This window comes from Marmota monax, unplaced genomic scaffold (genome assembly GCF_021218885.2).
Source record: "Marmota monax isolate L192 unplaced genomic scaffold, Marmota_monax_Labrador192_F-V1.1 WCK01_AAM20220418_F8-fsc00011, whole genome shotgun sequence".
Taxonomy (NCBI): Eukaryota; Metazoa; Chordata; class Mammalia; order Rodentia; family Sciuridae; genus Marmota; species Marmota monax.
In genome coordinates, this window is record NW_026693082.1 from 1,420,907 (window position 1) to 1,448,479 (window position 27,573).

Here is a 27,573-nt window from a genome sequence, read left to right on the forward strand (position 1 = left end):
TACCAACTCATTACAGATGTTAAAATTTAATCAGGAAAAAGTTATTGTGTGTGTCGTAATCTGGATATCCATATTTTGCTTCTCCTGTACACAGATATAAGGTAGTAAAATGGCTGGAAAGTAGCATTTAACTTGGGGCAAACATAGACTATCAGAGACTGGATTTATCCTCCCCATAAAAATAACCAATAAGATAGAAAACAATTTTCAAGATACCACAACACAGATAACAGAGAAAATTGCTATCACAGATTAGAGCCCACATAAGGTTTATGAAAGGAAAAATGTAGGAGGAAAGGATGGAAATATTACATTTAAGAGAAATAGCTGAAATTCCAAAAAAAAAAAACTGAAGCAAGTAATCTAGTATCCACAAAACAGAGAACTTCAGATAAAAGAACCACTCAGTGATAACCCTGGTGTTCTTTGGTGGGTGTTCTCCCTGAGTATTCAGTTTTAGAGTAGTGCATATAAAAGAGGAACTTAGCTGGACACTTTGAAGGAACCATCTGAAACGATAAGAGGTGAGATTGCCCAGTGCTCACACTTGCCAATGAATACTGCAAGTCCTCACTGGCCACTAAAATACTCAAGATTCATGGGATATTAGGAAGAATATGTAGAAGATTTTAACCCAGTACGAAGGAATAATTAACCGTAGACTGAATATGTATTTTTTTCAAGTCACTGAACTCTGTCACACAGGAGAGTACAAAAATATTTATGGGAATACAAAACTCTCAGGCATGAGAAACAGAAAAAGTATAACACAAAAATTGAAGAACAAAAATTGATTGTGCTGACACACAAGGTGTGTGTTTGAATTAGTAGAAAAGGATATTAAAATAGTCATTTTAAATACATTCTATGTATTGAAGAAGTACAAATATGGAACACATATTTATCTTTTAAAAAGCTAATCAGACATCAGAGATAAAAACTACAGTGTGTGACATAAAAATATACTGGATACAGATAATAGCACATTAGGAATCGTATAAGAAATGATTAATGAATTTGAGGTAAAAATTAGAAAATATCAAAACTGAAATAGGGAGAAGAGTGGAAAAAAATGAAATGGTCACTCCTGAGTAGGACACATTTAAAAAGTCTAATGAAATTGTAATTTAAGGTACCAAAAAAGAGATCAGAGATTACAGTAAAAATAGGTGAAATTATGGGCCAGATTTTCTCAGCACTCCTCTGAATTTTATATGGTTAGAATTATAAAATTATATATTTGAGATGTCTAGTAAAATTTTAATACAAAATTAATGAAAGAAACTTCACCAAAGCATACCTTAATCAATTTGATGCAAACCAATGATACAGAAAAAACATTTAAAGTATCCAAATTAACAAAAACATATTTCATACAGAGATCAAATATAAGGATGGTAGCATATTATTTTAATGCTGCAAAAAATACAATTAAATATATTATAAAAGAATTCAACCTTCATTCTATATGTGTTTTTTTTTAAAATTAAGGGAAATTAAAGAATGTCAGTCAAAACTAAAAGAATTAATCATAAGTAGACTAACACTACAAAAATGTTAAAGAAATAGTAAAAATGATGGCCAAGTAAAATATGGATCTAAACAAGTGAAGAACCAGCATTACAAATGGTAACTATATGGATAATACAACATATTCTCTTCTATTATTTAAATATCTTAAAATAATTTAATACTCAAGGTATAAGACAAAAATCACAATGTGGTTCATAACATGTAAATGCAAAATGTACGTCATTAGTATAGAAGATCAGAAATGAAGACACAGAGGTATGCTGTTAAATTGATTTACATTAAAGTTGAAATATTAGAGTCATTAAAATTGGCCTGTGAGAAGTTAAAGTATGTACTACCCATCATAAAATAATGACTAATACAATGCAATAAATGTTAATCAATAGCTAATAACCTTACAAAACAAAGGAAATGACACATACAAAATATTCAAGTATTCCAAATGAAGGGAAGAGAGGAGAAAAGAGGAGCCAAAGAAGCAGCTAAAGGTACTGGAAACAATGAAAAACATGATAGATTTAAACCTAACCACAGTCGTTACTACACAATATGGAAACAGTCTTCATATCCTTATAAAATATAGACATTTCCAGATTGGGTTCAAAGAACCCAGTATCAAGTATGTCCCATTTAGGAGAAACATATTTCAAGCATAAATGTAAAAGCAATGTTACAGTAAAATAATAGGAAAATGTACATAATTATACTTTAATTGAAAGTGTAAAATTTCTCATTATTTTTATAACTAGTGAAATATATTACACAGTGAACAATTTTATGATAGTCAAAGCAAGTATAATGAAAAGAAGGAGCATGTTAGCTTTTCATTGCTGTGACAAATTCCTTGAGAAAAAAAATATTTATTGGAAACATTTATGTTTGTTCACAGTTTCAGATACCTCAGTTCATGGTCAGCTGGCTTCATTCCACTGGGTTGTCATGAGACAGAAAGTCCTGGCAGCAGAAGGGCATGGCAGAGGAAAGCTGATCAGCTCAGAATGCAGGAAGCAGAGGCAGAGGAAGACTGAAGGGGCCAGGAACAAGATATAGTCCCCATGGGCATGTCCCCAGTGACATGCCCTATCCATCTATGCCTTATCTCCTTGCAGTTCCTCCACTTCTCAGCACTCCACTCAGTTTTCAATGGATTAATTTACTGATAAGGTAAGAGCCCTTGTTATCTAATCATTTCCCCAAAGCCCCACTTCTGAATATTGCTGCAATCAGGAAAAGATATCAACACATGACACTTGGAGGACATTACAGATCTAAATCTTAACAGAGCCTTTTTTTTAAAAGGAAGACCTAGCAATTCTAAATGTTTACAAACTTAATTAAAGACTTAAAATGAGCGTGAAGCAAAAACAAAAACAACCAAAAAACATAGCATTGAAATTTGAAAAAAACTTAGTCATTTCTGGATATTTCAAAATGCTGTTAATGATTGTTAGAATAATATAAAATAACATTTATGATATAGAAAGTTTTAAAAACATTTTACATTTAATATTTAACATACAACATTCAACATCAGCAGATGTTGAATATAGATTTTTTTCAATTAAACTTGGTATATTCAACAAGATAGCCCTTAATCTGGATCTTAAAGTTCACAATAAGTATAAAACAATTGGAATAACACAGTGAATTCTTGACCACAGTAGAGTTGGATCAGAAAGCAATAAAGTAATCTCCACAAAGTACCAAAGTACTTGGAAGCTAAATAACACTTTCCTAAATTTTTAAAAGAGAAAATTAAAAGTAAAATGTGAACATATTTTAAACTGAAAAAAAAAACACATCAAATCAAAATGTGGATGATGTATGTCAAATAATACTTGTAAGTTTTATAATGCCAAACATTTTAAGACTGGCCTATAGTTAATTTTCTCTATATATGTGTTATTCATATTACCCATATAGAGCACAATTTTTCATATCTCTGGTTGTACACAAAGGAGACTCACACCATTCTTGTCTTCATACATGTACTTAGGGTAATGATCTCTATCTCATCCTACCATCTTTCTTACTCCCATGTCCCTTCCCTTCCCCTCCTTTTCTCTCCCAGAACCAATTTTTATCCCCTAAGGGTTGGTTTTACCCACTTCAGGAATGCTTCATATAGATGAGTTTTAATAGTGTTAGAATCTCCTACTGAAGTGAAGGTGAGGAACCAGAAAAGAGCAGAGAGAAAGTATGGACATAAAATAATAAACCTGGGGAAAGCATAGCATACAGAAAGGAGTGTTAAACAATCTTGAATATTTGCTAGAGGTGGGCTACAAATTTGACAGTAAGGTTCTTAGAAATCATTTTGTCCTTTAAAAATAAACCCATTTGCTGGGAAGATGCAACCATAAGACCGAATTGGAAGGAACTCTATAGATACGTGTATATTACCAATGCCTATGTAAGGGAACTACCTGGATTTTAAAGGCAGTGAGAGATGCTCTTTGGACAGAACAGTGAGGACCTGAATCTGTCTCCTCTCCATTATCCTCTCCTCTCCTGAACTCAGATCAGGACTGGAACTTGGTTAAATACCTCCAGGAGACCTGGTTCATCTTGACCTCTTTTTCAGGAAGCAGTGGCCAGCTCTGTGTTCATAAACAAGTGCCTGTCAGAGCTCAGCTGATCATAAAACACCAGAGTGGGAAACCAAGCACCTCTGTGCATCAGGGTGACGGTAAGAGTAGAAAGAGTACAGACTTTGAAGCCAGGAGGTCTGGGTCTGGTCTTCTGTTTAATTCTCTAAGTCCTATAAGCCAGACTTGATATTTAATTTGGTACTATCTTTCACTGACTGTGACCCCAGGTAATTTGCCTAGCTACTAAGTTGTTCTTTTGTCTATAAAGTGGGGATAATACTACCTATATTATGGCATATTTTAAATGAAATATTTCTGCTACAAATGTAATATAGTAAATGCTTAGTAGCTTTAGCCATAACTAAAATCATTCATAATATTTTGCATCCTGCTTTTACCCAACACTTTATCAATGTAATTTTAATGGTTAATCTTCCATTAAATTTGAGATGCTACCATTTACTGAATCATTTTTTGTTGTTGTTGTTGTTGTTGGCAGTTTATTTAGGTGTTTCCCAATATTTCCTTTTATAAATTAAAATTGGATGGACTGGACTCCCTGTATTTCTGCCTCTACCCTTCTGACTGCCGGGTACTTGTAGACCCTGTTGGTGTCCCTCTGGTAACACAATGAGGAGGCCAAGCTGGAGGGCAGATGCAGGCTTAAGTTTAGACAAGTATCTCAGCTCAGAGAGCAGGTTGGCTGATCCAGGGAAGAGCGGGGGCTAAAAGAGGCAGTGGAGAGAAGTGTCCCAAAGACCAAGTGAGTTGGAATTCCACGGACCAGGGAGTAGATCGGCCGTAAGAATTGATACTGTGTCTTATCCCTTCCTGATGGTAGTACAAGCTGAAAACTACCCTTTGGAAAGCACTTGAGCTTAAAAATTTTCAAATCTTTTGTTCCATTCATCTTTCTACTGCCAACTAATCAATCCCCAGGAAATTATATTAAATATGAAATTAAAGGCTTCACAATCCTATACCTTTTTAAAATATTTAGTAACAGGGGCAATGACTATCATCTCATTGGGGGGTTCTTCTTCCTGCTGAGGAGGGTGTAAGTTACCTGAAAACTTACAGTCTGAAATAATTAGTAAAGAACAAAATACAAAGAACCAGAAATATATTTGCAAAAGCATAGCTCCTGATACATCCAGTCCACACAAGAACTGGAACTAGACAAAGCAAAATGGCTCTTGTGGTTTATTTAAGGTGGGTGCATCAAAGGCAGGGATAAGATTTCAAAGGCAGAGTCTTGTTTCCAGATGTCTTGCTGTCAGCAGGTTGATTGGCACCTTAGCAAGTCACACCCATGTCAGATGTTGTATGGGTCATGGCAGAGCAGGATAGAAATTCACAATGCCTCTGGGCAATTGACTAGAGAGAAAATGTCCACTGGTCATTCCCAGACACCAAATGTTTCTATCCAATAGGCTTCAATATGCGGTGACCCACATACAACCCATGGACAGCTTCAACAATTTAGTTCATTATTAAAATTTTTCACAATGAAAACTTCTGCCTCAAATGCCTATGATTGTGACAATTAACAATATCTAGTAATAAAGAATATCAACTCTTCAAAAAAAATCTTACTAAATATTGAAAAAAATGACTCATACTACCCTCTACAAAAACTAGGAAAGAAGAATTTATAACAAAAGAACACCACACATTAGGTACCACTATAACACATGAATAAAAATGTGGAGAAACAATGAAAGAATACCACAGACAAAAGTGTCTCACAATGAAAAAAGTAACCAATATCACCACCACCACCAACAACAACAACAAAAACCCACTAAAATTTAAGAAAAAGAAATAAAAAATAAATAAATGATTATATATCTTGATTAACTGCCATTTCACTCAGAAATACAAATTTAGTGTTGCCTTCAAATCTTTTTTTATTATTGTTCAAAACATTACAATGCTCTTGACATATCATATTTCATACATTTGATTCAAGTGGGTTATGAACTCCCATTTTTACCATGAGTACAGATTGCAGAATCACATTGGTTACACATCCACGTTTATATATACTGCCATACTAGTGTCTGTTGCATTTTGCTGCTTTTCCTATCCCCTACTATCGCCCCTCCCCTCCCCTTCCCTCCCCTCCTCTCCCCTCCCTTAATCAATGTAACTCACCATATATTCAAATCTTAATCAATGTGTTTCACCATATAACCAACTTAAAAAAGAAAAATCTATGATTATATCAATAGGTACTGAAAACATTTGGAAAAGTCAAACATTCATTTCAGTTAAAAATTATCAGAAAATTAAGGCTAAAAGGAAACATCATCAACTTATAAAGAATGTCCAAAAATCACATTTTATGTTGAAATCTTGAATTTATTTTCCTTTAACAATAGAAATAAAGAAATATGCCTAATTTCACCCATATATTGAATAAGATCTTGAAGGTTCTGACCAGTTTAATCAGGCAAGAAAAAATGAACACATTCAGACTAGAAATAGAATACTAAAATAATATTTGCATAAGAAAGCATCTCAAAAATTACTCATAATCAAAACATAAATCTCAAAATAATATTAAAAATAGACTTATCCATTATAATAAAAACAAAAATTACAAAATAAGCACTTGAGCTTATTTGCTGGGAAGAAATAATGTAGAAACAAACACTTGAAAAGAATATATTATCACTAATTATTAGGAATATGTAAATTAAAATCTCATTGAGATTAAACTACATTTTTATTTAAATAAATTAAAGCAAAAATCTAATAATCTCAAGTATGGCTGAGGATAATGATGGATTGAAATTCTTATACACAACCAGTACAAATACGAAATGATAAAACCACCTTGAGGAACTAAGATTTTCTTAAAAGTTAAATGTGTTACTAGTGTATGATTCAGCCATTCTACTTCAAGATATTTATCCAAAAGAAATGAATACATATTTTCTTAAAAATAAATGTACATTAACTCTCACAGAGCTTCATAAATAATTTCCAAGTATTGGAAACAACCCAGACATCAATCAAAGACAACTAGATATTTGGTGTTATGTCCATATTATGGTATAAAATTTACACTGGGGAATAATTTTTCAGCACATGAGACTTTGATGAACATCACAAATCCAAACCAGCTCTTCATACATTCTACAACATTCATTAATCTAAAAATAGTTATGAAGTCAAATAAGCCAAATGCCAACAAAAAACAGTTGCTGCATTACTCATATAAATGAAATTCTATGGAACATAAATTAAGTAAGCTCATAGAAACTAAATCTTGTGATGCTCTGGAAGTGGGAAGTGGACTTAGCATTAAAAAGCATTAAAATGGAAGCATTAAAAAGTTGCAGGAATCACTTCTGCAATAATGTGAATGTTTGTTATTTACTGTGATAGTTTCATATGTGTTGCATATGTCAAAGCTGAACAAATTGAACTGGAATTCTGTGCAATGTGTGCAATTATATTTCTATGAAAATTAAATACTACATTCTTTAAAGTTGATAGACCTAAGTTCAAGTTTTCAATTCTCAATAAAATTGCATGTTTTTCTATTTTACTGCCAAATATGGACAATAGTATTTTCCCTAAGGAGCTATTTTAAAACACACAATATAATATGCTTAAAACACTCAACAGGGAGAAAAACATAATAGTTCTCAAAAATAATTCTATTACTGATTACACTAGAATCCCACTCTACCCACATATTTCTCTAGCTTTCTTTGAGATTTATGCAGGTTCCTTGACTAGAATAACAACAACAAAAAATTAGTTCTTATCAGATAATTAGAAAAATAACATGCTAATCTGTGCATTAGATTTGCAATGAAGCATTTCATAAATTTAAAAATAATCAAAGTGTAATAATAAAATCTTGAACTGCTAAGTCTTAACTATATACTATTGTCTGTGATAGACACTTTTTTCCCATTATTTAATTTGTTTTTCCCAAGGACATTATAATATTAGTTGTATACTTATCGATGACCTTTTATGATGAGGAAACTGCAGCTCAGACAGCTAAAAAATATGATTACATACAGCTGATTAGCAAGTTCAAGATCTTTTGAACAAAATAGTCTAAATATCTGATTAGGAAGGTCAGGTTAAATAAATTATGGTAAATTCTTAAAATGGAATACTGTGCAGGCATTAAAATTCTAATAAAGATGATAATGATTCTTTACTGATTTCCTGCCACTTGAAAGTTTTCTATGCTAAGTGCCATTTTATATCCATTTTTATGGTAATCATGAAGGCATTCACGGGAAATGAATGCCAGGTGTTAAGTGGTAAATGCACTGTACAAACAGGGTTCATAGAATGATTTTTATCATTCTCCAGAAAATACATGTTTGCTTAAATATATAATTTTGCTACAATATTTGCTGAAATAAATGACTATTGTTTCTAAGTGGTGGAAATTTAAGTAAATTCTTTTCCAGTTTCTATGGAGCAATTTATGATGATTATGAATGATACTTCAAATTAAAAAGTGTTTTAGTCAGTACTGCTATAACAAAATAATATAAACTGGCTAGATTATGAAAAACAAAATATATTTCTGAATTTTAGAAATTAGGAAGTCCAAGTCAAGACAGATTCAGTGTCTGACAAGTTTTCTGGCTCACAAAAGGAACCTTCTAGCTGTGTTCCTCTCTCACATGGTGGAAGGGAAGAACTCTGTTCTCTTAGTTCTTCATAAGACACTAGACTGACCACCATACCTAATTGCCTTTCTAAGGCTCCTGCTGCACATGCTATCACACTGAGTATTAGATTTCAATTTATGAATTTAGGGAGTGGCACAAACATTCAGACCATAGCTAAAAGCACAAACAATTTGCATACCGAAAACAGTATTATTCCTATATGTGCAATTGCTAGTGATCCGTTGGAGAAAAGGCAAGAGAAAAAAAAATGCACATTTTCTTCACAAGTCTATTTATCAGAAGCTAGACAAGCAGTACTAAAATATTAAATTCTTAGAATAATTTTGGCAAATTGTATACAGTAACCTTGAGCTCTGACATAATACCACAAGCATTATAAGCTGGAATGTGGATATTTTGGCATCTCTGGGAAACATTCTAAGGAATGACACTACAGATAGTCATTAACTTCATGTCACCAAATGTGTGGATTGAGTTCTTTCCACTTCTCTGGAAATCCTTCCTGTTCAGCCACTATCATATGTATTTACCTGACTCTATAGAGATTTGTACATCCTACCTCTAACTTAATTTCTTAATTTTCCTATAGCTTTTCTACTAAGGCATCTAGAACTTCTACTCCAGGTTCTGTAGCCTATGTTTTGATTTATGGTTTTTAGTTACATATAAAATCAAGATCTACACTGACATTATCACAAAAGCATGGAACACACTCTGATCTGATTCAGCCCCAGTATTCCCCCACCCTTAACCCACTCCCCTTTGTCCACTCCTCCACTAATCATTCTTCAATCTCTTTACACATTTCCTTTTTAAAAATTATTGTCCTGTGTATGCACCCAATGCCAGGATCCCCCAGGACATATCCACATTTTTCCCATTCCTTTATCTTCCTTCTCAATCACCTTTGTCTACTCTACTCATTTTTCCTTAATCTTGATGAAATTCCCTCTTCTGTTTTTTTCTTTTCTCTCTCTCACTCTTTTATTTTAAAATTTTTACCCCCCCCCCCATCATTATTTTGGATTAGCTTCCACATATCTGAGAAAACATTTGACCTTTGAGTTTGGGTGACAGGCTTATTTCACTTAGCATGATAGTTTCCATTTACCAGCAAATGCCATAATGTCATTCTTCTTTCTGGCTTAGTAATATTTCATTGTGTGTGTGTGTGTGTGTATACATACACACCACATTTTCTTTATCCATTCTTCTGTTGAAGGGTACCTCAGTTGGTCCCACAGCTTGCCTCAATAGTCTAGTTTAAATTCTCAAATATATCTTAAAAGATCACCTTCCCCTATGAGTGCTTGACCAATGAACTACATCCCTGTACATCCCTGACCCTGTCTATTTTTTTTTTTATTTTGGGATAGGATCTCACTAAATTGCTGAGTCTTGCCTCAAATTTTTAATCTTCTTGCATTAACCTCTCATGTCACTGGATTTACAGGGATATGCCACTGCACCTAGATTCTCAAAAACATTTATTCCCAACCTGACTTTAAATATTTCTTCAGAGGCCTTTCTAATATTCTCTGTCTTACTTTATCACTTTAATTCAGGGAAAGTGAAGTGAGTTTACTCCCTGTTCACTTTTGTCATGTTCCCACCATGACTCATTACTTACCACAAAATAGAGAGCCCATGCCTTTTGAGTGGAATACACACACACACACACACACAGAGAAACGTGTGTGTGTGTGTATGTGTGTCTGTGTATCTCTGTGTATACATAGCTCTTACACTAATCTTGAATCTCTGCCAAACATTGATTTTATGGTCACCACCTTTACATATAAAATCACTGGCTTTTGATGCATAGATTTCTTTTTCTCACAGATTCTAGTATCATTATCAGGAAGAGCAACAGTCACTTTCCACAGCAATAAATGCCTTGGCACCTCAGCTTCCAATCCTCTCCACCTCCAATGGCCGTTTCTTTAGCTGCTGTCAGCAATACTCTTTTTTTCTTGCTTCGGAAATTTTTATTTTCAAAAATGGTGCTACCTCTGTTTCAAACCTCATACTATCTTGACTCCTACTCCAAAATTCAAGAAAGGAAGGTAGAGAGGAGAGAGGAGAGAGAGAGAGGAGAGAGGAGAGAAGAGAGAAAAGGATAAACAAGGAAGGAAGGAAGGAAGGAAGGAAGGAAGGAAGGAAGGAAGGAAGGAAGGGAGGGAGGGAGGGAGGGAGGGAAGAGAGAAGGAAGAAGGGAGGAGAAAAGGAAGGAATCTTCCATCTTTCCACTCAACAGCCTCCATGCCCACCCACCAGGACCATTTATGTGTATTTTATGACACTTTGAACTTGCTTCTATCCTTGTCTCCTCCTTCTTATGCCTTCACACTTTCACAGTTCTCTTTTATTTTGTTAACCCCAAACAGTATCTTCTTGGTTCCTGGAAAATCTGCCTTTATCATATACAACATTTTAGGTCTGGAGTTCACCACAGAATCTTGTAGATATGACAAAATAATTAATTTCTTCTCAGAAAGAATTCACCATATTGTGTATAAAATGAAAAGTGTCTTATTTACCACGACCTGTAAGACAGAGATTAATTTTGTGCATGTTAAAGGAAGAGAATTATTTCATCATGAAGAGAAACATGTAACTACAGAAAGGCACCAACTGTGTAGCCACCGCCTAAGTTCATACATCTGCATGGCTCTGTATTATTATCTGTATTATTCTGCTCTCTCAGTACAGCTTTCTTCCTTCTGTTTGTCTGAATCTCACTCACTGCTGGAAGACAGTTTAAAACTTTTCCAGTACAAATGACAATGTAACCGCCCATCTCTTCCTCCTAGTGTAACAAGGGAAATAAATACACACATGCTACATCATAGATGTAGGATCTCACTAAATTGTTGAGTCTTGCCTCAAATTTTTAATCTTCTTGCATTAACCTCTCATGTCACTGGATTTACAGGGATATGCCACTGCACCTAGATTCTCAAAAATCTTAAGTTGGGCAAAAGAATAAAGAAGCATCAAATTTTAATAAATTAACTGCCACTTGGTACTTCTCTTATTACTATGACAATATTTATTAAAGTTTATTACTATGACAATATACACTTATACACTGAACTCTTATATCTCCCATCAAAATATTGTGGCCTTCTTTAATTACATTTATTGGTTTTAAGACTATGCATAAATATAATTTTTATGTAGTTGTGGTTCTGTCATCTGACTTCTACACTTTTTGGCTAATGCAGTTAGAAACAATAGTAATAACAAATACAGCAAATGTCACATATTACTTGAAAAGTATCAACTATTTAATTACTTTTGATCTGTTTACCATTTTAATTCTGATTATTAAACTCTGATCTATGCATGATTATTGACCTCACTTCACATTGAATAAGCTGAGAAAAAGATAGATATATTTCCAAGGCCAAAGGGTAGTTATCTAGTACAACTCATATTCAAACTCAGGAAAATTATCTCAGAAGACAGAGTCCCTAACGATTGAGCACTCCTACCACATTAGAAATGTTCATTACAGAATAATTTAAGTTCATAAAATTTTATGTACCATAAGTTCTTATATTAGTAAAGTTGTATTTGTTTTATGTTAATAGAAAATATTGATGACATGATAAGAGATCAAATGATATAATTTAATACAGTGAATGACACTTTATTACATTTTGGACAATGACCCAACATCAGTCAGTGCAAGTTCACTATATTACCCATAAGGATACTGACATTTGTGATATTACATCCTGAAGCATTATTAGAATAAAATAAGAAATGAAATATCTTAAATAATACTCATTCTTACAGTCAAGAATTCAAGTTTTACATTATGTGTAAATTTTTTTTTTTAACATTTACATTTAGGACATCATTCACATTATATAATCTTTTTAGGACTCAAATATTTTACTAATGATTCAATATTTACCAGAGAAATTAACTAATAAGAACAAAAGATGTAAAAACTAATCAAATGAGAAACTAAGTCAAGTTAAATGATAAAAATGGCTGGGAATACAAATCATGTCTCAATAATAAATATTAATGCCCTAAACTCGCCAATCAAAAGACAGGCTTGCTGATTGGATGAAAAAAAGAAAAAGATATGCTACCTCCAAGAGACTCATCTCATAGGAAAAGATATTCACCGAGTGAAGGTGAAAGGTTGGGAAAAATCATACCACTCAAATGGACTGTGGAAGAAAGCATGGGTTTCCAACCTCATATCAAATAAATTAACTTTAAGCTAAACTTAATCAAAAGAAATAAAGAAGGACATTTCATACTGCTCAAGGGAACAATACACCAACATGACATAACAATTATAAATATATATGCCCCAAACAATGGAGCATCTAGGTTCATCAAACAAACTCTTCTCAAGTTCAAGTGTCAAATACACCACAAGATGATAATTCTGGGTGGCTTTGACACACCACTTTCATCACTAGATAGATCTTCCAAACAAAAGCTGAAGAAAGAAACTGTAGAACTCAATAATACAATCAACAACTTAGACTTAACTGACATATATAGAATCTTTCATTCTTCAATGAGTGAATACACTTTTTCTCAGCAGAACATAGATCCTTCTATAAAATAGACTATGTATTATGCCAAAGAACAATTCTTAGCAAATACAAAACGTAGAGATACTACACTGTATTCTTTCAGATCACAATAGAATGAAATTAGAAATCAATGATAAAATAAAAAATAAAAGCTACTTCAAAAAAACCTGGAGATTAAATAATATGCTACTGAATAAACAATTGATTGCAAAAGTCATCATGGAAGAGATTAAAAAATTCTTAGAGGTAAATGAGAACACTGATACAAATTATTGAAATCTCTGAAACACTACAAAGGCAATACTAAGAGGAAAGTTGATTGCATGGAGTTCATTCCTTAAAAGAAGAAAAAGAGAATGAATAAATGGCCCTACATTACATCTCAAAGCCCTAAAAGAAGAACAAATCAACACCAAAAGCAGAAGAAGACAGGAAATAATTAAAATCAAAGCTGAAATCAATGAAATTAAAACAAAAGAAACAATTGAAAAAATTGACAAAACAAAAGGTTGGTTCTTTGGAAAAATAAATAAAATTGACAAGCCCTTAGCCATTCTAATGAAAAGATGAAGAGAAAAAACTCAAACTACTAACATTCATGATGAAAAAGGAAATATCACAACAGATACTGCAGAAATACAGAAGATAATTTGAAATTATTTTGAAAATTTGTGCCCCAATAAAATAGATAATATTGAAGGCATTGTCAAATTTCTAGAGTCACATGATTTGTCCAAATTGAATCAGGATGATATACATAATTTTAACAGAACAATTTCAAGTGACAAAATGGAAGATGCCATCACAGAAGCCCACCAACAAAGAAAAGCCCAGTACCAGATGGATACACATCTGAGTTCTACAAGACTTTTAAAGAAGAACTAATACCTATACTCTTCAAATTATTTCATGAAATAGAAAAAGAGGGAGAACTTCCAAACTCATTCCATGATTCCAATATCACACTGATCCCCGAACCAGGCAAAGACACATCAAAGAGAGAAACCTTCAGTCCAATATCTCTAATGAACAAAGATGCAAAAATTCTCAACAAATTTCTGGCAAATTCAATACAAAAACATATCAAAAAGATTATGCACCAAAATCAAGTGGGGTTCACCCCAGGGATACAAGATTAATTCAACATATGGAAATCAATAAATGTAATTCATCACATCAGTAGACTTAACATTAAAAAAATTATATGGTCATTTCAATAGATGCAGAAAAAGATTTTGAAAAAATGGATGCAGCATCCATTCATGTTCAATACACTAGAAAAACTAGGAATAACAAGAACTTATCTCAACATCACAAAAGCTATCTATGCTAAGCCCCAGGCCAACAGCATTCTAAATGGAGAATAATTGAAAGCATTCCCTCTAAAAACTGGAAAAAGACAGGGATACCCTCTTTCACCACTTCTATTCAACACAGTTCTTGAAACACTGACCAGAACAATTAGATGAAAGAAATTAAAGAATATGGATAGGAAAAGAAGAACTCAAATTAGAACTATTTGCTAATGATATGATTCTATACATAGAAGACACAAAATATTCTACCAGAAAACTTTTAGAACTATCAATGAATTCAGCAAAGTAGCAGAATACAAAAGCAACATCCATAAGTCAAAGGCATTTCTGTATATCAGTGACAAATCCTCTGAGAGAGAAATAAGGAAAACTGCCCTATTTACAATAGCCTCAATAAAATAAAATAAAATACTTGGGAATCAACCTAAAAAAAGAGGTGAAAGACATCTACAATGAAAACTACAGAACTCTAATGAAAAAAAATTAAAAAGACCTTAGAAGATGGAAAGATCTCCCTTGTTCTTGGATAGGCATTATTAATATTGTCAAAATGACCATACTTCCAAAAGCACTATAGAGCTTTAATGCAATTCCATTCAAAATCCCAATGATATTCCTCATAGGAGTAGATAAAACATTCATAAAAATAATCTGGAAAACTAAGAGACCCAGAATAGCTAAAGCAATCCTTACCAGGAAGAGTAAAGCAGATTGCATCACTATACCAGACCTTAAAATATACTACAGAGTAACAGTAACAAAAATAGCAAGGTATTGGCTACAAAATAGCCAATGATACAAAGTAGAAGACACAGAGACTAACCCACATAATTAAATTTATCTTATATTTGACAAAGGCACTAAAAACATACATTGGAGAAAAGACAACCTTTTCAACAAGTGGTGCTGGGAAAACTGGAAATCCATAAGAAACAAAATGAAATTAAACCCCTGTCTCTCACCATGCACAAAACTCAACTCAAAGTGGATCAAGGATTTAGAAATAAAACCAGAGACCCCGTGTCTAATAGAATAAAAAGTAGGCCCTAATCTTCCATAATAAGATTCCTTAGACACAAGAATGAAAATCAAGAATCAATAAATGAAATGGACTGAAACGAATTAAAAAGCTTCATCTCAGCAAAAGAAACAATCTATGAGGTGAATAGAGAGCCTACATCTTAAGAGCAAATGTTTACCCCTTACACATCAGATAGAGCACTAATCTCTAGAGTATATAAAGAACTCAAAAAGTTAAACACTAAAAAAAAAAACCCAAATAACCCAATCAATAAATGGGACAAGAACCTGAGCAGACACATCTCAGATAATGATATACAATCAATCAACAAATATATGAAAAACATTTCATCATTGCTAGCAATTAGAGAAATACAAATAAAAACTAAGATATCATCTTACTCCAGTCACAATGGCAGCTATTATGAAGACAAACAACAATAAGTGTTGGCAAGGATGTGGGGGAAAAGGTACACTCATACATTGCTGGTGGGACTGCAAATTGGTGCAGCCAATATGGAAAGCAGTATGGAAATTCCTTGGAAAACTGGGAATGGAATCACCATTTGACCAGCTATCCCGCTTCATGGTCTATACCAAAAGGATTTAAAAACAGCATACTACAGGGACACAGCCACATCAAGGTTTATAGAAGCACATTTCACAATAGCTAAACTGTGGAACCAAACTAGAAGCCCTTCAGTAGATGAATGGATAAAGAAAATGTGGTATATATAAACAATGGAATGTTATTCAGCAATAAAAGAGAATAATCATGGCACTTGAACGTAAATGGATGGAACTGGAGAAGATAATGCTAAGTGCAGTTAGCCAATCCAAAAAAAAAAAAAATGCTGAATGTTTTCTCTGATATAATGAGGTTGATTCATAGTGGGGTTAGGAGGGGGATCATGGAATGATTAGATGAACTCCAGATAGGAAAAGGGGGTTGGGGGAGGGAGAGGGTATGAGGGAAGAAAAGTTCGTGGAATGAAATGAACATCATCATTACTCTAAGTACAAGTATGAAGACACGAATGGTGTGAATATGCTTTGTATACAACCAGAGATATGTAAAATTGTGCTCTATTTAGGTATTATGAATTGTAATGCAATCTGCTGTTATATATAACAAATTAGAATAAAAAATAGGAACAAAAGATGTTAATGACTTTTTTAAAAGATGATGTTTGTTAAACTGAAAGGAAACACCATTTTTCAGGATAGCCTAAAATATTATTTAAGATGTTATTGGTTCACATATATTACATTATATTATCATGTATATTAGAGCATGAGAATCTTATTAAAATATAAGTTTCCTGGAATATATTGATTTAAATCTTAGTAAGCATTAATTTTAAATGGGAATATCATTATAAGTAATGAATAAAATTCTAGTAAAACAAATATTTTGGAAAAGCACAATTTAAAAGTGGCATTTTTTTTAAGAATGTACAGTAATATATGCTGGGAAATAGTACACAAATCAATTGAAAATTTGGCCAATAAATTCTGTGAAGGTAAGAAATATATTCCTATTTTTAATTACATACTCCATTTAGAGTATTTATTGTGCCTGACATACTATGGTTATTAATAAATATTTATCATATTAATAAAAATAGAACACTATAGTGGTAATAATGGGTAAGCTCTCTTCTTCCTCTTATGTTATTTAGTAGAAAACTGAAATATTCCAAACGTTTCTAGACATTATTAAATAACTCAAGAAATGGCTATGTGTTACTATTAATTTATTTTTGGATATGTTATATGAAAATTATAAGTTGATGATTGTTTTCAGAATATTTAAAGCTCTGCTCCTGCCTTAGGCACTGTGGAGTTCAGAGAAAACATCACATTTTCACTTGTGAAAGGAGAAATCTCAGAACAGTAAAGCTCAAATTTTTCTCAGTTATTATTCCTGTTGGCTAATTAAATCTATCCATAAATGTGTGTCAAATGGAAAAAACCAAGGGTTTGTGGTGATTCATAAATTTTCTCCTTCAGAGTTCCTTTCTTTGGGAGGTATGGAGTCACACTAACTGACGCCAAAGCAAACAGAGCCGCAGCACAACAAAACAAAGCAAAACCTTCCCAAATGTGATCATGGGTGACTCACAGAAAGGAGGAAATAAAAGATCAACCAGAAACTGAGAAAAAGCAAAGCAAGCTAGCTCCCAGAATTTTATTTGGAAAAATAATTTTGAAAGAAGTTTCTTTAGAGACTATAATAAATTTTGTTCAGAAATATAATTAAAAGACCAAATAAAGAGAATAAAATGATATATTTATAATTAATATGCAAAAGTAGATGTTATTTTGATAAAGTTAAAATTAGTAATATCCATTGTGTGATAAGAGGCAGTGGCTAATGGCCCAGTTTTTCCAACTCCCTTCACATGGCTTGTATTTCATATGATCCTTTCTTCTGTTCAGTATCTCAACAGGATAAGATTTCTTATCAAATAAAATAAGTCTCATTTTTAATCAAGACAGGGATATAGCTTTTGTATAAATTCTCTCATTGACATCTTGGTGGCAGTCTTCCCTTAACAGATAACATTAGTCATAATTATAGACAAAAGGTCCTAAGGAATTTTGCTCTTTCTATGAAACATCTCCTCCCTTTGACGTCTCTGTTATAATTGCTTTTGGAGATTTTCCTTTGAAGTATCTGATCATGTAACCTTAAAATAATGCAAAAGATATATTTGTTCTATCTACTATTTATCTATCTACTTTCAATATATCCATCTATACTTCTATGTGTCTATCTATATTTAGGTTTGGTTAATGTTCTGTCAACTTGAGAATTGTTTTGATTTTTCAGTTTTATCTCTGACCTTGAGGTATACAATAAGAAGAAGTTTAAAACAAAACAAACACCATAGGAGATGTCGAGAGAGCTTGACTTTAAGATGAAACTGTCATAAAACAGGAATAATATTGCTTTTGTGTACTGCTTTCATTTATTCTTTTAATACTTACAGAAACTCATTGATTTAAAATCTGCCTAGAAACTGAAGTGTGGGTTTAGGGTAGCCTGGCCTGGCCAGTAGCCCTTGGATTGTAGTAGACAGATGTGGATGCAAAAACAAGATATACAGGTAACTTTCTCTTTTCTTTAGTGATTATTCAAGCCTCATAATGTTGTCTTTAATTCTTTCAAGATTTATACTGACTATGTGAGGAATCATGCACGCCTGGTTATGGAACAGGTGTCTTTTTGAACTGAGCTATCAATCATAAACTGAGTGTTATCTGACATACGCACAGTGGGACTTCAACTTTAAATAGAAATGGTATACATACACTGAATCCAAATAAGTCTGAAAAGATACAAAGAAATTACATGAGCAGGTGGTTCAGACTACCATAATACCTGTTCCTGCTGCTCCACCACATATCCCTCACGACACAGATATGACCTCATGGGGTGTCCACTATGACTATCAACAGAAGAGAAAAAAAAATGTGGTCTGGTTTACAGCTGAGTCTGCATGTCAGCTGGCAGCATCTGGAGAAAAATGACTATTGAAAAACAGCCTTATGAAGTGTTGGTTCTAAAAAACAGTGTTGAAAAGCAAACTTCCCTGTAGGAAGAATTTTGTACAAAATACATAATTTCTACTGTTAGGAAAGAAATGTGGCCAGAAGCACAGATCTCAGGCAGTGACTGATGGACAGTGTTAATAGGTAGACTGTTGGTTAGGATGGTGGGACTTCAAGATTAAATGAGTAGGTTATCTGGAGAAGACTTTCTTGGATATATCTCATAGAACACACCCAAAATGATTTTTTTTTCCCAATGGATATGGACATTAGAAGACAGTCACAGCTCAGATGTTTTTCAGCAATTAGATGGATGAAACTTATCTTCTTGTACCATCTTTCTTTAATTATCTAAGTTTGCTCCATAGATACATGTGCAGAAACATTAATGAAGGAAGGAAAAGGTGGCAGCCCTAGCATTATCTGCTACCAACAGCAAGAACCCCAAATTTATTTTATCAAAATCACTAACCCCACCTAATAATAATCTTCTTTTTCAGCCCTTAGTGGATCAACCTGAGTAATCTAAATCTGCAAAGTACAGACTGATGTAAGGAAACCATAGCTATGTATGTTGGTGTACATGCTCCTTGTGAGGTACTAGAGTTTCCTCTGCATTTTTGAGTCAAAAATGACCATAATGGAAAGCAAAATTTCTGAAAATATAGTTTCCCTCCTGGCATTGTCCAGTCTATGGGTATGAGCAATTGAGTAATAACACATAGCCACTGTGATGGTACCACGCTGAGAACTATCATTGTCATAAAAATCCCCTGTGCACTTATTGTTCATACCTAAAGCCCTAAATCTCCATCACATTCCCCGGTAACCACTGATAACTTTTCTGCCTTTTTCAGAATGTCATATAATTGGAATTCTCTAGTAGGAAGAATTTTCACTTAATAATAATCATTTAAGCTTCCTCCATGTTCTTTCATGGCTTTATAGCTGCTCATTTTGTTTTTAGCATTGGATGATTTCTATCATCTGGATGAACCACTTTACACTTCTTTTGCTAAAGGACATCTTGATTGTTTCCAAGTTTTCACAATCACAATAAAATGTCTCTAAATATCTATGTGCAGAGTTTTGAATGGATATAAAGTTTTTAATTCCTTTAGGTAAATACCAAGGAGTATGATTGCTGGTTCATATGGTAAGATTGTGTTAATTTTAGAAGACAGGACCAGACTGTCTTAACAGTGGAATTGACATTGTATATGCTCACCAGCAATGAATTAGTTCCTGTTGCTTCACACTCTCACCAGCATTTGCTGGTGTTTGGCTTGTCCTGGACATTGGCCATCCTCATGATGCTGTTTTCATTTATATCTTTCCAATGAAACATAATGAGGAGCATCTTTTTATAAGTTAATTTGTGACTTCTATATCTCCTTGAGGAGGTGTCAAGGTATTTGGCCCATGCATTATTTGGGTTTTATTTTTATTGTAGAATTTAAAAGAGTTTTTCAGTATATTTCAAATAGCAGATTTTTATCTGGAAATATATTAGAAATATGTTCTTCCAGTAATGACGGTCTTTTACATAAAATTATAATTTTAATAAAAAATTACTTACCAACTTTGTATCTCAAAGGCATACTTTTGGTGTTGTACTAAAACGTCATTGACAAACCCGGAGTTCGTGAAAATTTTATCTTATGTAATTTTATCAGTATTTTATAGTTTGCAGTTTCCCATTCAGAACTGTGAGCCAATTTGAGTTAACTTTGTGAAAGTGTAAGGTCTGAGTCTAGATTATTTTTTTTGTAGTTTAGTATCAGTTTTTAGAGTACCATTTATTCAAAATATTACTTTTCTCCATTTTATTCACTTTTCTCATTTGTGAAATATCAGTAGAACATATGTATATGGCCCCATTCCTTTGATCTATCTTTCTCTTTCTTTTATCAAGACCTCACAGTCTTGATTACTATAGCTTTATAGGAAGCCTTTAAATTTAGTAGGGCTAGCCCTAACTTTCTTCTTTTCCTTCAATATTGTAATGACAAATCTGGGTCTTTTGCCTTCCCATATAAATTTCAGAATCAGTTTCCTGAAATCCACAAACATAGATTAGTGGGAATTTGACTGGGATTTCTTTGAGTCTATAGATCAACAAGGGAAAAATGACTTGATATTGACGATTTCTATAAATGAACATAAATTGTACCTTCACTTAGTTCTCCTTTGATATCTTTCATTAACTTTATATTTTTGCTTATGTATATCTTATACAAATTTTCTTAGATTTACATATCAGTATTTCATGTTTTTGGATACTAATGTAAATACTATTGTGTTTTCAATTCAATTCTCCACTTGTTTGTTGCTGTTATTTAGGAAAGAGATTGGCTTTGTGTTCTAAGCTGTCCTGCAATCCCATTATAATTGCTCATCTAATCCAGGAGATTGTTTCTTTTTGTTTTTATTCATTCTTTTGGGTTTTCTGTATAGATGCTCATGTTATTTGTAAACAGTTATATTTCTTTCTCTCCAATCTTCACATATTTTATTTCTTTTTCTTGACTTATTGTGTTAGCTAAGACCTTCAGTAAAAAAATTAAAAGCAATGATAAAAAGTGACAAACTTTTCTTGCTCCCAATATGAGTGGAAATACTTTTAGTTTTTCACTATTTCGTATGATGTTAGCTGTATGTTTTTCTGTAGATATTCCTTACTGAGTTGAAGATTTCCCCTTCTATTTCTCTTAGAGTTTAATAATGAATTGTTATTGAATTTTGAAAAATGTTTTTTCTGCATCTAATGATATTATGATATTCAGACTATTACTATGTGATGAGTTTTTGAATTTTGAATCAGCCTTGCATACCTATGATAAATGCCACTTGGTCATGGCTTATAAAACTAAGTGACAATTAAATTAACATCCATCCCATGATATGGTCCTTGATTGTCACTTTTTAAAAACCTCCATGGTAATGGGAGTGAAGTTTTATTCCACTAAAGGAAAGAAATGTATAATCATTGAACAACAAAACTAATGGATGGTTATGATTTTTCTCTGTTAACCTGCTGAGGTCAACTCTTCACTGTTTTCAATAATGAATATTGCTCTTACCGGGTATGGTAATGTGTGATTTCTACTTGGGTTGAACAATTAGAAGAAAATCAAAATGCTGAGCAGAGTAAAATCTGATACTTCTACATATTTGCTATATGTCAGATAGTAGTAATCCTACTGACTACACTCTATGTCTCCTCCTTGGTAGCTCAAGCTTGTTTTTTTGGAAAGGCTACATTGTGATGCATCAATGCCAGCTGACTGCTGCCTTTACAAACCATTCCATATCAATGCCAGGCATAGAAATTAGACCACAATGGCTCTTTATACCAGCACAGTCATTGACTAAAAATCACTAAGTTAATTGACTTTGTATCATATAAATCTAGTAATTGTTCAACTGAAATTTTCCCCAATCCCTGGAGGCACAAATTATAAGCACAACATCTTTTTAAGGCACTAAATTTGGGGATAGTTGATTATGTAACAGTGCATAATTGGAGTAGAACTTAATAATAGAATTGGAGTGCTATTGTAAAAATGTCAAACCTATATAACATTGCTTTGTGTTGGTGGTAGGTGGAAATGAAAAAGACCTGGAACATAAAGTTTATGAAAGTTTGAGAGAACTTAGTAAGTCTGATGTTGAGATTTTAAATGAGAGAGGGAATGCCTTTGGAATCTCAAGAAAACAGGAGTATTCCTGATAAGAGCAAATGTTTTTCACAGTTTATTATTTTCTGTATTATAGGAAAAATAAAATGATGATCTCATTAAGTCTTTTATATAGCAAGAGAGATTTCAGGCAGGATGAAGAAAGTCTCAACTATCTTATGTATCTTCTAGCTGCCAATGATAATATGAGAAGAAAGAAATTAGATTGATATTATTTCAGCTTCTGAAAAACTATTAAAGGAAATATAATAGCTTATAGCAAAAATATTTGCAAATTAAGAAATGTAATCAAGGTAAAGATTAAGTCCAACAGTTGAATGGTTAATCTGACTGTCAACTTGTTTGGATTAAGAGATGCCTACAATTAAGAGACTTCTAGTTGTATCTATGGGAGTGTTTCCAGAAGTGATTGACATGTGGAACAGCAAATTAAGTGGGGAAACCCAACCTGAATGTTGGCAACACAGTCCAATAAGATGGGTTCCTGGATAGAACAAAAGTGGAAGAAGGAGGGATTGGAGGCAAATAGAAACTTGATTTTTCTGCTTGAGCAGAAGCTTCAATTGCTGCTGGAATCTCCTGAGGATATCTGATTCTGATTCATTCACTCTTCCAAAGCAGACTCTGACTAGTGATTCTCCACAGAGTTTCCAAGCCGTCATTCCCAGATGGGTGCTACATCATTGGTCTCTCTTATTCTGAGACTTTAATTTCTTTGACTGAGCAGCTACTTGTTTCTCTGGCTCTGCAGCATGCAGACAGCCATTGTGGGACTATGTAGCTTCTGTTGATGTAAGCCAATCTAACAAATCACCTTTATTGCAATCCTATCTATCCAGGTATTTATCTACATATCATGAAAACATATAGATCGTGTTGGCTCTATTCCTTTAGAGAATCCTAATACAAACAGTAAACATGTCCTCCGAGCTGAAACATTAGGTGTGTGGTTTTAATATACTTTGTGCAGAACTCAGAATAATTCATTGTCCTTTCTGATAGTGGTTTAAATCCCTTAAGTATAGAATTGTACACTGAGTCTCATTTTTAAAGCATAAATGGGTTGGCATTAAATTCATGGTGAAAATAAATAATAAAGTGAACTATGACTGAGTTTTAATGAAGCCCCCCAAAATATTTTAAAGTAATTATTCTTGTTAGACTCAAAATATACAATGAAGGGAGGTCTTTTGATTCCTGCAAGCAACAAAAACCTGAAAAAGCTATGTGAAATACAGTCATTTCTTATGAAAATGCACAGATATAGCAAGGATGCCAAGAATACATAAGCAAACACAAGGAGAGAGATAATAGGTGTACTAGTGAGAAAGATTTCTCATAGGAAGCATGACTGACCACAAAACTGACAACATATTCCCAGATTCTATGTGCCTCCCCTCACCACCCATCCATACATTTTGATTGAGAATCTTTGCTGTGCTAGGTATATTATCTCTCCTTCAACATAGTTCATTAATTCCTTGGGTCAAAGGTAAACTGTCATTCAGTTCACAATACTATTGAATGGTAGAAACTTTGGTTAAGAAACTGCACTCAAGGACACTTGACTATAGATTAACAAGATACTGACTTGAATATTACAATTTAACAATATCAAAATGCATGAGATGTTTGGTGTTCCAGTAAGAGATAAGTGTATTTTTCATGTGGGAGGGAGGAAAATCACTGGGGCGCAGAAGACAAACTGAGATAGTTAATCTCCAGTAGTCACCAATGAAACAAACACATCCATATTCATTTGGACTAGACATGTGTAACTAAGGGTATGTGGGGAAAATGGAAGAATGTAGTCATAAACTAGATTATAAATACCTTGCAGCTTCTAGAAATGTCTTTTAGAAAATTTTGTAATGATAAGTACAAATAACCTAAGGAAAACTGTGTTGTGAGAAGCCCACACTAGACATACAGAAGGCCTTTTAGAGAGTTATTCTGTCCAACCTCCATTGTCCCTATCATTCCTGAAAAGATGTGAGGCTAATTAAATTAAACCATCCTGAATTTTCTAGTCAAGGCCAGCCACCAGGTATACATCAGTAAGTTAATATCATGTGCTGATAAGTGGCCAAGCTGAACCCTTTCTGAAATAGTGATACACAAAACTCAAGAGCAAAATAAAATGATTCCTTTGAGCTACTAAATTTTTCAGTAACTTTCTATATAATAAAATATCACTGCAGCATACTCAGATGTCATCACATAATATTAAAAGAGCTAAAGAAAATTGTATTTATCTGTATTATTTTTCTGAATTGTTTTCTCAACTTAAAATAGAAATCTGTGTGACATAAATAATTTGGTACATTGCTTTATTATTTAAGTAATTATTTTTATGATCATTGTTAAATCAGTTTATATGGCTGATAGTAAGGCAAATTTGAAGAGAACTATATTTTTAATATTTTAAAATTCTAAAGGCTTAAGAACCAGCACATTAAATGGTAAAGGCTTCCCAAAATATGTGTGTCATACAAATTTTAATTTTCTTCATCATTAAGTATGAATAAACTTAATAAGTGATATTTATCTCAAATGGTCAAACCCAAACCATACTCTAAGTGTGAAATGTCCAATTCAGGAGGCTGGCTGATACAAACAGTTCTATTCCAGGATACTGATCACATGTTAATAATCAACTATTTTCCAAACCAATGGTAACTTCTAGGGAGATATGATTTTCAGGAGAATAGTTTAATCAATAATACATTAAGTACAGGGCCTTCAAACAAAGTCAAATGTAGAAACAAATTCATGTGTTATACTAGAACCTCAATTTCACTTGAGCATGCAATAACATATAAAACCTATAAGTGTACCCACATTTCATATAGCATGACCTTACACATATTCTTCATAACAAACACTTTAAAATGCATCATCACACTGTTCCCCAAGATCAGGAGAACTAATTAATCTTCACTTGAATTATGATTTACTTCGTTTTTATGCTCATTATAATGTCATTAATGTTGGCTAGATCATCATCACTATGGCAACCAGGACTGTTATGGATGTGACCTAAAGTCTCTAATTAACATTTGCATTGGGTTCCTTGATGTAGTGAATAAATGAATGCAAAATAGTGCACAATTCTACCTTTGTTTTAAGCCACTTTCTGGTAATATTAAGTTTAATGATTTTATCCCTACTATTAATCAGGAATATATATTTTCATATTCCAATGGATTATACCACATGTGAAAACATTTATTTTATTGCTCTCAATAGATTAATGAATGAAATATATCTCAAGGAAAAAAAGTATTATTTACTTCATTCACACTAAAATGTTAATATTTTATAGTCTTCAAATGTGCATAGTTCATTTGTAAAACATTATTTTGATGAATTCTCATGATGAAATTTCTTAAACATAAAAGTCAAAAATAACATTTTTCACAAAAGGGGAAATGGCTTCAATAGTGTATGTTCAATTTTTTTTTAGTGTTGGAATGAAAGCTAAGCATTGGAGAATAATAACTATAAATGACATGATGACATGGCACTTACTAATAAATTATAATGTTAAGTAGATTGGTATTTCTGAAAAAAAATGCTCTCATTAAAATTTTTGGTCTGTACTTGTCATATTGTACTTTATTATTTTGTGGTATTTATTTTGCACTTCTGGGACTAAACCTAGGGTCTTACAAATGCTAGGCAGGTGCTCTACCACTGAGCTACATAACTAGCCCTGTCATATTTTATAATGAAAATATTAAGTTGAAATCATAGAACTTAGTTACAATTGTTTGCTTAATATAGCAAATTAAAAATATTTAGTTTTAAAATATTTTTCAATTATAAAATAAAAACATGCACATTTAAATACATTCATCAATTCTTTTAAGAATCAAATTTATTTGTGAGAGTCTTGTTATTTTTTAATCCAAGCATAATGTAACTTTTGGTGTACTTAACTTCTTATAAAATGCCACATCTTTATAATGCAATGTCTCAGAACCTCTGGCTGAAAAATAATTTTGGTCTTAATAAAATATTCAAAAATTTAAGCAACACACTAAGAACCATATGATCATCTCAATAGATGTAGAAAAAGCTTTTGACAAAATACAGCACTGCTTCATGTTCAAAACCTTAGAAAAACTAGAGATAATAGGAACATGTCTGAAAATCATAAAAGCTATCTATGTCAAGCCTCAGGCCAACATCATTCTAAATGGAGAAAAATTGAAAGCATTCCCTCTAAAAACTAGAACAAGACAGGGATGCCCTTTCACCACTTCTATTTAACATAGTGCTTGAAACACTGACCAGAGCAATTAGATAGACAAAATAAATTAAGGGGATATGTATAGGAATAAAAAAACTCAAATTAGCATTATTTTCTGATGATATGATTCTATGCATAGAAGACCCAAAATATTCCACCAGAAAACTTATAGAAGTAGTAACTGAATTCAGCAAAGTAGCAGGATAAAAAGTCAACACCCATAAATCAAAGGCATTTCTGTACATCCGTGACAGATACTCTGAAAGAGAAACTAGGAAAACCACCCCATTTAGAGTAACCTCAAAATAAAATACTTGAGAATCAACTTAGCAAAAGAGGTGAAAGTCCTCTACAA